General features: G+C 32.3%; 1 protein-coding gene across 2 annotated transcripts in view; it reads left to right on the plus strand.

The window, feature by feature from the left end:
• Positions 1-11,655, plus strand: part of LOC127720411 (D-glucuronyl C5-epimerase-like) — a 95,192-nt gene that overhangs the window by 28,735 nt on the left and 54,802 nt on the right. For both annotated transcript variants that reach the window (XM_052226988.1, XM_052226989.1), the window contains exon 2: positions 10,207-10,369. The gene's annotated coding sequence lies outside the window, so the exon portion shown is untranslated. The remainder of the gene's footprint in view (positions 1-10,206; positions 10,370-11,655) is intronic.

The raw sequence follows: 11,655 nt of genomic DNA on the forward strand, positions 1-11,655 counted from the left end.
TCTACGTTTTGTTTAAGTAGTGCAGAACGTCTGTTTATTCGTTCTTTTTCAATATTGTTTTGTACTCGATGCTTCATTCTATTTCGTTGTACATGTTCAGGAATAACTAAGTATGTATGATTATAAATCAGTTGTGCATAAATGATCATTAAATGCAGTTTGTTAAATAATCCATGGTGTGCGTATATAGAGACGCCTTGTCATTAAGAAGATTACCATAATCAAAGCATCGATTTCTGCAATATAAGAAGCATATAAGTTTGCCCTTCTGAACCGTACCCTTGTGTGTAAGATAAACATCTAACCTATTGAAGAATTTGTTCCACTGGAGATTCAATTATCTGTCATCATAATAGAGTTTACAATTATCTAGTGACATATTAATATATTAATTATTTAACACAATGTATGTAGAATCAACAAATTACATGCATTTCGTTTGGGCATTTACCGTGAACTGGCAATTAGGGGTTCAAAGTATGACACTATTCAAGGTAAAATGTGCGGTACAAGTGGATTATTGTTTTGGCGACACTATTATCTGAGAAAGAGGCGTTAAGTTCAACATGAAATCACTCATTCATCATCTTATATACAATATATGTATATTCCCATAAGAGAAGGTTAATTGTATCAGTGGAGATATAATGCAGTGTGGTATTGAAGCAACACTTTTTGCAACTACTAGTATATGCATTGTCTTATCATAGAAAGTTTGTTTTTAAGAATAGATTGTCACTCATTTGTCTTGTTTTATAACAGTCTGTTATATCTCAGTTACTTACTCTAAAATTCTGTGAAATTCTACCCGATAATAATATTTTGATAATATAATGTTATCAGCTAGTAACCTTCTACTTGAGTTGTATCCAAATTTACTCCCTATGCAGTGTAGATGTATATTGTTTTTTTTTCTTTTTTTGACATTTTGTTTTCATTTGGGTTGATCATGTTTTTGTGTTTTTACAGCTTTTCTGGGGAAGGGATTCCCGGTTCTTCTGTGTAGTGATGTGTCTGTATTATATTTCTTCTCCAAACCAATTCCATAGATTCAGGAATGTATATTCTAACGGCACTTTTTTACTATGAAGAGTAGTCGTGCAGCCTGTATTTGGTTTCTAACGCGATGGTTGGTTAAGATTTTTAAGTAAAATTCAATCAATGTACATCTCATGAACTACTGAACGGAATTCCGCCGAATGCTCCTTCGTTATGTGTTTAAGGGTTGGAGAGACAAGATTTAATTGTTTTCTTCATTTAGGTTCCTGGGGGATATTATAGTAGGGCTCTTGTCAAAATGTCTATCTGAAAACATAGGCGATGGTTATTGATCAGCACTTGACTCGTCTGGGTCTGTATCTGTTTCTGACAAAACTAATCATACGATTATCCAAAGCGTTTTCTGTTCGTGTGCTCTAATTCATCACTCAATATGTCTCAGTTATAAATGATTTAAGGGCAAGCCATATATCCAAAGATTCTGTGGCTCTTAGATAAAAAAAAATCTGGATTAACTTGGTCTTGGTTAAAAATAATTAAATTGCAAACTTCTGAAACCATAACATTACGGCAAAATCTTATTTTATACAGAACTCCGAAAATTCAGGAATAGCGGTCAATGCAGCGATATGGTGCATGTAATTACTGATTTTGCGGTACCTGCAAACGTCTCCAATAGCACCCAATACTTCAGGTCTATACTCATAACGGTGACATGTAGTATTTTGTATATATGAAGTCAGGTGTTATGGACAGGTGTACCAGGTAGCCATCAAGTCTATTTACTTTTTGTGTTATATGAGCCAAATTACTAAATAGGGGTAATCAATTTAACAAAGAGTATAAATTATATATCATTAAAATAATCATAGAAATTAAACAATTTTAGCATCCGATGCTACGAATTACTTTTTCTACTTATTTGTTATTGGGCCACGAGGATTGGTATTTGATCGACTTTTCAGTCGTGTATGTCAATTTTTAAGTCTTAATCTTACAGTGCATTATCGATAAAGGAATGAAATAATGCAAACAGTCAGGTAGGAATATTTCATTTTACCTATTACATTTGTATGTCTAGTTATTACATACTATTAAAGATCAGTAAAGTTGTGAACAAATGAAAGTATTTAAGACAGAACTGGGGACAAATGGTAACAAGCAGAATCAGTTGATAAACTCAAATATCCACGAAAAGGAAACGCATGCATCCTCTTTAAACGTTTCACAACCGTAAACTAATTGTTTATGCCTAAATATTCAAGAATTTTTAAGATTGTTTTTTGTTTTTTATTTATAAAATGTCTCGTTGAAGTTGTCTTTAGAAAGGTATAATTGGAAGAGCCTGCTTTTTTTTTTACCTTGATTTGAATTTTTTAAATAGATTTATGAGATTTGAATATTGGTAAACTATACTGTTGCCTCTAAATTGTTAACTGGCGATTATCTCTGCTTTCTATATCCCTATATGCCTTTGATGGATAGTTGTTTTGATGAAAGAAGTCACAGTGGCGAGCGGATATACCGTATATTTTAACTGGAAATGGTCCTGCAGTTAATTTCAAATTGTTGTAACACGAGTTTTATATGAATACTGTTGACGTGGAAATAAGCGTTTTCGATTATTTATTACAGTTAAAATAGCGTAGTGCAAATTGATATCAACAAGAACCAAAGCGATCTCTCTTCTAGGAATAAGTACCCCAAGGTCAAGTAGTCTTTGATAATCTTCTTATCATTTGCAAACTTTATTACGATTTGAAGAAACTCATATTTGAGTTTAAATTGTATAATATCCAATCTTTAAATCTATTTAAAAGTCCTCTTATCGAAAATAAGCCATCCAGAAATATTCAGGTCTACAGAGAGCAATAGAATTGTATTGATTCTCTGACAAGCCCGAACGTGATGTATGATGAAACTTGGTCTTTACTTATGTTTATCTTATTTTTTACAAGATTCCTGCATATTGGAGATCAAAATACTCATATGAAGTAATCTTTTCGTAATAAGTTGTCTGTGTCTATTGATAAACTGTCAAATGTATAAATCTTATATTAAAATTTGCGTCAGTGTTTTAAGCTCGAATAGAATTTATGATAGGATTTTTTATAATGTATTAATCTTCCGCATATTTTGTATTCCACAAGAACGTGGATAGCAATCCAATATAGGCACTTATAATAGATTAAACATGTGTGCAGATGTATGGGGGTGTGGATCGACAAATAATTTTGTATTTTAGTTGTTATTGCAAATTCAATTTTTATTCTTCAGAATAAATTCCAGCTGCGAAAAAAAGATATTGCAATTTATTTCATTCGAAACCCAACAATGGGTTTACAGTTTCAATATACGATATCTATACTAATATTGATATTAACTTCTTTTTAATCTTTTGTTGTTTGGTGGAATGTGGTATTACATTAAACCACAATCATCGTTCGGTTTATATCATCGAGTCTCCTGCTCGTTGAAATTATTTTAGATAAGGCTACACGCTTAATCGTAAGTTGAAGGCTTATAGTCCATGTCAATAAAGAAATTTATATTTCATATTCATATTTTTTATAAGATGTGCCGATTGCTGAATATCTGTGGTTCTCTTCGGTAACTCATGCTTCCTCAACCAATAAAAGCTGGTCACCATGCTAAAGCCAAGATTGCTGAAAGTGGCGTTCAACACCAACAATGAATCGTTTTATCATAAGACCGGTATATATCGATAAATCAGTGGTCATTTGCAGATGTTTCATGGATTCAGCGGTTTCTGTCAAAGAATTACATTCCTTGTAAACACATTTTTCTTGAAATATCAAACAAATTATTCCATAAAGACCGAGACATACAGTACAGAACTGATAAAATCAAGCTTGCGCAATCAAACATACCAACATTCAAGGAGCGCTTCCACTAAACAAAATAAGTGGAAATGTTTCGGGACGACTCAGGTTTTATGTTGTATTGTTCCTTTAGGGATAGGCATAAGATGCTTTGGCACAAAAAGGTTTGATGTTTAACCGAACCGGCCTTTCTAATTCCTTATCTCAACTTTTACAATGAAATGGTTAAACTGGTTGTTTTCTCAAAACAAGACCGTACGTCAGGCCCATAAACTAAATGTCTTTTTGCTAATCAACCTTAAACTTAACAATTAAATTTTGACAGTGACTTTAATACGACAACTATAATCATGTTCATCGTTATGTTTAAAGGCGTGTAAGCATGTAGGGCATATTACAATAGCACAAAAACCTTTAAGATCAAGACCTGTCAACTATGAAAATATCTGTCATACGTATATATATATGTAACTTCCAAACTTCTTAGTTTCAAAAGTTTGTTTGAAATTAATGTGTTGCTCTGTATTTACGGCTGGTGGAATATCAGGTGGAACGGAAAAATTTCCCCGACACAAATGGATGGTAAACATTCGTAATTTGTTATTATGTTTCTATATGTTGTATTTTAAAATATTTTCGCATATTTGATACCATATTGCTACATACTTGTAAAGCTCTATGTCAAGGGAAATTGAGAAAAGCATCGTTTGCAATCCAATTTTTTTTTTATTTCTTATATTTCTGTCATATTACCAATTATGTGTTGCACATATTCCTGTCCATATAATGCAGAAAAAAATACAGGCTAAATGAATAGACATTGATTGGGAGAAAGGGGTTGGTGGTAAAGAAACAGATGTTTCGATGTTAGCAACACACTTTCGTGGTTAAACATTCACATCATTAGAAATGCTTAAATTAACATGAATACTTGAAGTAGTTATCGGAGGTCAAGTACGAAAAGGATAGGACATAGATGACAGCTTCGGACAAATAATTATTGTTTGTAATATTTCATATTCATAATGTTTTCTTTGAGTACATATTATAACCAACATCGTCATTTGTGGAATACAGTAGACTTATGGGATTATCGTTGTTACCACGTGATTTCCGTAAGCCGGAAATTATGGTCATTTATTTCATATGAGGGAATAAATCACAATTCTGTCTGAAGCTATTGATGTAGAATTGTAAGAGAATAAGATTTAATTGATCGAAAGACTTACCATCGCGATTTCCAAAGATAAGTCTGAAATAAACATTTCTTGAGTGTAGTCGGTTATTAGTTACATGTAAAAGCAATTGAAGCTGTATGGCAATAAAATTTTCTTGTACAAATTTTGTACTCCGAGTACTGAGTAAAGTATTATGACCGTCAGTTCTTCATTTGTATTTTGTTTAAGCTTATGTGTATTTATCATTTGCGCTAGGTTCTTATGATCTACTGTGTTGTTATCTGTAATTGTATAATTTAGCCAGTCAACCTTGAATTCAAAACGATTTAAAAATTAATTGGCAGCTGCTTTAGCGTCAAGCGACTTAAATGCATATTCAAGATGGCGTCATGTTAACGCGATACGAGGATACACTGCTTTGTACTGAACTGTGTCGGATTTCGAGGGCTAGATCACATATTAACAATCCACATAAAAGTCGTGTCACTAAGGCTACAATCGAACAAACCCTTCTGTGATCTAACTCCTAAATGCCGCGGAGAGGACCGAGAAAATATCAATATTGAAGTCCAATGTTCCACCTAGTTTCGGATCGAACGTAAACACCGAGGTGTGTCGGATATCGAGTGCCAGATTACAAGGTAATATTCCGCAGAAAAGTTGCTTCATATCTTCATATTATTATCAAACAGACTTCTAAATGAAGGTAGTAATGGGGTACCCCACTTGACGTTTGACGGTAAAGGGCATTTCTACCCTCCTTAATGTCGCGGAGAGGCCTCAAATATCAATTTCGAACTCCATGGTTTTACCCAGAATATGATCGAACGTGAAAACCGAGGTGATTGCATGGATTACATATAAAATAGACATTTACTCAATGTGGTGCATAAGTGATAAGTTACGAATTAGACTTACCGTAAAAGTAATTATGGGATATACGACATATGGTACTTGTATTATGCTTATGTTAAATTTGTTGCAATTCTATCTATAATATTTTACACATGGATCGAACGTGTGCATGTGCATATAAATACGGTAGCAAAAATACTATGTAGACAGGTGCGGATCCAGAATTTTAAAAAAGGGGCCCCCATTGCAAGACAACGTTAGGAGAGGGACTTGTAAAATGTCTATGTATTAACCATATATATAGCTTCATTATGGTAGATACCGATTTAAATGCGTACGACACGTGTTCCTAGAAAAGCATTCATCATGTACGCTCGAGACAAATTTGGGAAATGAGATTGATAAATCCTTGGGAACGTTAAGACAAAAACAGCAAAATTCTTCTATAGAAGTTTCCAGAAGATCAGAAAAAGGCGAACGAAACTAAAGGTTTAATCAAACCCATAAGTGGAAAACGAACTAACAAATGTCATGGCAAAAAACTAAAACGACCAAAAGACAAACAACAGTATAAAAAAAAACACAACATCGAAAACTCAAAACTGAGCAACACGAATCATAAAAGCTTATAATTTAAGGCAAATCCACAATAATTAGTAGTTTAATATCGTGTAAAATTTACACAATAACTTCTCATTATTATACAACCATGAATGGTCCTTAGTTACAAGACTTGACTTCAAACAGTTCGTTTTATATACTTAGATTATATACAAGAAAATCACGGTCAATAGAAAAAAATGTAAAATATATATTTAAGTGCAGTATATATTTGATAAATATATATAACGTCTCAATAAAAATGAATTGGCAATTGTTCATCGGATTGATATGTTATATACTATTATATCAATCGAGTTTACTTATAAAGCCCCTGGAGATTAAATTGTGATAGGGGGAGAGGCTCAATCTCTCAACAGTCCTCAAAAGAACAATATACCTATACAAAAACGAACGTAATCGAGTCAGATTCCGTCGGACAATTACTACTTTTGAAACTTCAGAAAAATTTAAATTAACATGATTAAAGCTGGAATTTAAATTGCATTTACCTATAAGTATATATGATGTAATGAAAGTGGATTTGTTTAACAATGTTAACAATGAGGTTACATTTGAAATGCGGCGTTCCAAGTAGGTATATTCTTTACAGAATAATTTCAAATCAGGACAAAACTATTGCTTTTATCAAATTTTAATTGAATTGTCTTTTTAAGAAACACGAATCCAGAAATTATATTTACTCGGGTCATATAACCCTTCAATGGCTCTTGTGTGGAACATGATGTAACTTCGGATTTCATCTTGGCGGCTGTGTAATTAACTGAAGTATACCGCCGGTTCTAATAAGTACTTTGAAGTCTTTAGTAAATAATTCAAATTTTAATTCAAACTTTTTTTTCAGAAGTATTTATTTTGAAACTTATGTCGGTGAATGAATTTTAAATGAGTTTCCGAGGGAGAATGGGTGTACTCGAAAAGACTATCAGCCTACAGGCTTATGTCCTCGTCAGAAAATTAATTTAACAAACTGCTGAGACACGCAAAGCTAACACAGTGAGATTTATCCCCTTTTCACGCAAATATTGTCAAATCAGAAAAAAAATATACATAAAGTATTAAATTCATTAAAACGAAGATAAAAGTCATTCTGACAACTTAATGGTGTTGTTCCTCTACAATTCTGCGCATGTTTTCTGTCAATACCATCGCGTGAATGGACTGAACTGAATAAGCGGAGTATCGGCACGACTGAATTGTTTTGGTAATGTTCACACACATGCTTGTAATGTTATAGCATATACAATAATTTATCTTACTTCCTATACATTTCTAGGAATATGATTGGTTAAAAGCGCAATAATGTATTGGTTTATTCTCTTTTACAATGTACATTGTATCTCACAGTTTCATCATAACTTTTCTATATTAAATTTCGTTCGCATTTTTTTTTTTTATACAAACTATTGTCAAACGTAGTTTACATATTAAAACTGGACGAATTTCACTTCAATTCAAAGGTTAATATTTCCTTTTACAAAAGAATCACCATGATAGTCATATGATACCGTGTTCATCTCTGTTTTGGGTATCGTGTCCGCGGTACATACCCAATATTACAAGAAACTAAAAGAAATATGAGGGGGTGGACAGGGGGGTACCCTTCTCCCCCCCCCCCCCCACCTCCCTCAAAAGATGTCCTTCCCCTCAAATATGGGTGTTATCGTTGCCACTGATTAGCATATACCACTGCCTCCTCTTGCATTCTTTGATATTTGACACAAATAAGACATCGCTCTTGAACAATTTTTTCTTCTTCACATTTGTGTCTTATTCTTTTTTTTTTTCTATTTGCAAAAAAATTAGACTAGTATAATGTGTTATAGTAGTCACAGGCAAAAATGACGCTGATCACTTGACATAGATCTTTTACTTAGATTTCGAATGATCTTATCATATAACGGCATAATTTCACCATACATGCATATTCTGATATGCAGAGATAATATCGCAAACCAGAATCATTGTAAAATACGGCAAAAAGTACAGTTGAGAGAATTGATTATTTCATTGACATGATTTTTCATCTTATATACGCCCTTTTTTAGTTTAATACGTAAATTGTTTATCTGTCACGGATTGATTAACTGCTGTTTGTTTAACGTCCATTGGCAAATATTTCATTCATGTTCATAAACGATGTACTATTAAAAATATAGCATCAAGGGTACGTTTAGGCCATTTCAATCTTCTCTGACAGGAAACCTATTGACTAATATTAAAAGGATATACAACACTTGTTATTTTTCAATCTCTTTCAAAGGATTAGTCAACTTAGGATAATCCAGATTTTTAGCAACTTGACTCTTTAATGTCATATTAAATTCATCAAATTTGTGTAATTCAAGTGTCTTAAGCCTAATCTGATTTAACGGTTTGTATATAAATGTTACCAAACTTAACCTTCTTTGTTGTATTTTCTGTGGGTTTTTTTTCTACTGATACTACCCGAAGGGTCAATGCGTTATAGAAAATTTGATCACCGGAAAATCTCTTTCTTTAGTTGTGATCTTAATATCATGTCCTTCTTCCTCGCCTTGTCCTCGGTTGAACTGGGTTGCTTCATTGTTTAATTTCAGTAACATTATAATCCTCGCATGCGTTCTCACGTATCTCTGTATTTCCGGTTTTCATCTCAAATAAACTTTGTTAATTATTCTATGTAGCAGTCTTCAATAAAAAAATTGTAACACGGAAGGCTATTCGGAAAATGTTATTGTCTATAAATATTACAAGCTCTAAGATTGCACTTCTATCTGGTAATGTTGACCCTAATTACGTTTGGGTGTTCATCCTAGGTTATAACATTCTCAAACCTTGGCTTTCCAAACTTCTTTCTCTGGAAATTCTTGGTGAACGTTAACCAAGAAATGCACATTGACCGTATATGCATTAAAGATGTGGGGCATACATCAATATGACAGCAACCCGAAACAAAAAACCGAAAGACATCAAAATAATTTTACTGACATTTCAAGAAAAAAAAATCATAATTTGTTTTCTTTTTTAATCTCTCGTTGTGTTTCCAGATTATACAAGTCCTTCTGATGATGTTTTTTTTATGTTAATATTTATCAATCATAAAAATATTATTTATGATTTTGTTTTCATAAATTGACAGATATGCTTTTTTTAAGTTGACTCCTCACATATTTGTACTTGAATACAAATTACAGTTTAATTTGGGAGATTCTCTATCAATACAAGTTATAAATAAGTTAAAAGGATAACAAAGGTACAAACAACACTTTTATAAAATAAATTTATGTCCAAACACGCCTCATTAATTCATTTTCATAAAAAAAATTACATAACTTGTTTATCTATTTATAGATAACTGCTATATATAAAGAAAGAGAAATAAATAAATGTATAATTAATTATCAGATAACAATTAATACAAAAGCTTATTGTAACAATAAAATAAATTAAATTAATGCAAATTAATTTTTTGAAAAATTAATTCTAAACTTTGCAAAAAGTACTTTTAAATATTTGCATATTGAATTTTTTGTACTTAACTTTCTTTTGAAATATTCTTCATGTGTTTTCATAATACAAGACACTGAAATATACTAATCACTCAAAATTTAGTGTCTGACAGACTTAATTAATTAACAGGTACATTGACAAATATGTAGATCAAAAGCCACCAGGTAGACAGTATTTTCCTAATCAATCATCTACCTTTTGTTTCCTTTTAATTACAGGTGTGACCAAGTGAAAACAAGGAATATTAATTGGATTTTGTGAAAAAGCTATTATTTGTGTTCAAGACTGAGATATTTCATTCTCCAAGAATTATTGACATTGCATTGAGGGAGATAACTCTAAACTGGAACTTATAAACCACCAAAAGATGGGATCATAAAGGTTTGTTTTTCATCTTCCTTTTTATTTATTTTTAAGGTTATTGCAAAAAAAAAAGTATTTAATCAACAGGGAGTTATTTATTATAGTTCAGTATTTTTTATGCAACTGGAATGATTTTATCTGTTTGAATTGTTTCAAACTTGTCATTTTGGGACCTTTTATATCTTGCTATGCCAAATGGGTTTTTCTCATTGTTGAAGGCCGATATGACCTAGAGTTGCTAACTTCTACATCATTTGGTCTCTGGTGGAGAGTTGTCTCATTGGCAATCAGGTATTTCACATCCAATCTTTTATGGTAATATTCTATACAAAGCACAAAAATGTTGCCATTCACCTCAAAAGCTAACCAAACCTTTAAACAGACTTATTCAGAAGGGATATAGTTAAGATACTGTTGTCAGGTCACTTTTGGTATTAATATTGATTCACTCATAGGGTCTTTGCATCGGAAATAAACACATTTATTTTAAAACCAGTTATTGGCATAAGGGTTATGTTCTTCTCATATATTTTATAATGGTATGATACTAAACCCCTAATGGGAGGGATTGTGCTTGAAGAGGTCTGGAGCTAGCATGTCAATAACTGCTAGTACTAGTAGTCCTTTGTTAATTTATGTATCATTTGTCATTTTGCTAAGTTTTTTTTGTTACCTATTTTGACATCAGACTCAGACTTCTTTTTAACCGAGTTTTACTGTGCATAAAAAAAACTGCATATTGCTGTGTGTTTGTTTATTCTACATTGGCTAGAGGTATAGGGGAGGGATTGAGATATCACAAAACATGTTTAACCCCATCGCATGTTTGCGCCTGTCCCAAGTCAGGAGCCTCTGGCCTTTATTTGTCTTGTATGTTTTTTAATTTTAGTTCATTTATATGTTTTGGAGTTTAGTGTGACGTGCATTTTCATTGAACTAGTACACATTTTTGTTTAGGAGCCAGCTGAGGCCCGCCTCCGGGTGCAGGATTTTCTCGCTGTGTTGAAGACCCATTGGTGGCCTTCAGCTGTTTTCTGCTCTTTGGTCGGGTTGTTGTCTCTTTGACATATTCCCAATTTCCATTCTCAATTTTATACCAAATTTTCTTATTTTCATATTATTGTTCTTTACCATGATTGATTGATAATTGCTCAACAGCATACTTTATTGCAATCAGAGCCCCTTTTATATATAATTGTTTAATATAAAAATCATTGTACTGATTATGCCAATAATGGGTCCTCTATTGGAAATAAAATTTATCTATCTATCTATATAACATATATGTACATGTATATTTAAGC

This window comes from Mytilus californianus, unplaced genomic scaffold, assembly GCF_021869535.1.
Source record: "Mytilus californianus isolate M0D057914Y unplaced genomic scaffold, xbMytCali1.0.p SCAF_11, whole genome shotgun sequence".
Lineage (NCBI taxonomy): Eukaryota > Metazoa > Mollusca > Bivalvia > Mytilida > Mytilidae > Mytilus > Mytilus californianus.